This window comes from Mandrillus leucophaeus, unplaced genomic scaffold, assembly GCF_000951045.1.
Source record: "Mandrillus leucophaeus isolate KB7577 unplaced genomic scaffold, Mleu.le_1.0 Scaffold87, whole genome shotgun sequence".
In the NCBI taxonomy this organism is placed as follows: domain Eukaryota; kingdom Metazoa; phylum Chordata; class Mammalia; order Primates; family Cercopithecidae; genus Mandrillus; species Mandrillus leucophaeus.
Window position 1 is genome coordinate 1899101 of NW_012109474.1, and position 1381 is coordinate 1900481.

The following is a 1381-nucleotide window of genomic DNA, read 5'->3' on the forward strand; positions in this document are numbered from 1 at the left end:
TGAGCAAGTCTAGGAACCAGCACTTTATACCTTTGTTTTCTTCTGCCAGGTGAAGACAACTGCTTTGAGGATGCTGCTCCGAGTTCAAGGCCTGGACCGAAGGGAATAAAGACCTGCCTGACCATCATAATTCTGCAAGGAATTATGACACAGTAACAGCAATAATAGAGGAGCAAAGAGGCCAGGCGCAGTGGCTCACGCCTGGAATCCCAGCACTTTGGGAGGCCAAGGCAGGTGGATCACCGGAGGTCAGGGGTTTGAGACCAGCCTGACCAAAATAGCAAAACCCTGTCTCTACAAAAAATACAAAAATTAGCTAGGCATGCATGGTGGCACACGCCTGTAATCCAACTACTCAGAGGCTGAGGCAGGAGAGTCGCCTGAACCCCGGAGGCAGAGGTTGCAGTGAGTCGAGATCCCACCATTGCACTCCAGCATGGGTGACACAGCAAAACTCTGTCTCAAATTACCAAAAAAAAATAAATAAATAAAAAATAAAAAAAATTTTAAGAAGAAGCAAAGGAAGCCAAACTTGATCATGAATTCTTCAGCATTTCCTCCCTTTTCACTGCTCCACTGGCTCTGAGCTTGCCACGGAGGTCCCATAGGTGTACAAGTCTACGCAGCTACAGCCAGGCTTTGCTGTAAAGGCCTCTGTGTGTGTGTGTGTGTGTGTGTGTGTGTGTGTGTGTGCGCGCGCGCGCGCGCGCAGGAAGTGAAGGGCAATCAGCGTGCTAGAGCGTCACCAAAAGTGACACCACCCGAAGCCTGGCCTTCACCTGGCCCCCTCTCCCTTTGCTGGCCCAGTTCTGCCTGGGGACAGGATGCGTGAGGCAGCAGACCAGCTTGTCTGGCCGGCAGAGCAGCCTAAATTTGCTCCAGAGATTTTAAATGCTGTCACCCTGTATTTAACCCCTGCCTGACTGCCACATTCTTTCCAGGACAAAAGGGGTTTTATCAGTAAGCCCTTCTCCAGGGGGAAGTGCATGACCTGGGGCACTGCAGAAGAGGCGGGGTTCAGGACTGGTCTTCACCAGGGTGTGGGTGTGCACCAGGTGAGCCCGCCCTAGCCCTGACTCATCCTGTTGGCAGGTGTTTAAGGAGAGGCAGAAGGTCTCGAGTTCCAGACTGTCATTTCTCACAGTGGCCTGCAGGGTACTAAGGCGATGGGAAGGAAGGAGCTTTTTCATGGTCACAAGCACCTGTCCACCTGAGTCCCCCAAAGTCCATGCTCATGAGCACTTGGGTGAAAGGCCCACGTGCCTGTGAGCTCAACCTATGCCCCCCACCCTCACTCCACAATGGCATTAGAGATCTCAGTGAAACCGTGAGCTGTTTTGTAGCCAGGCATGGGGAGGTGACTTAATTTAAAGGAGGGAGG

General features: G+C 52.2%; 1 protein-coding gene across 1 annotated transcript in view; it reads right to left on the reverse strand.

Annotated features, from left to right (window-relative positions):
- SMAD7 (SMAD family member 7) overlaps nt 1-1381 on the reverse strand; it is a 41017-nt gene that overhangs the window by 38939 nt on the left and 697 nt on the right. The window lies entirely within an intron of this gene.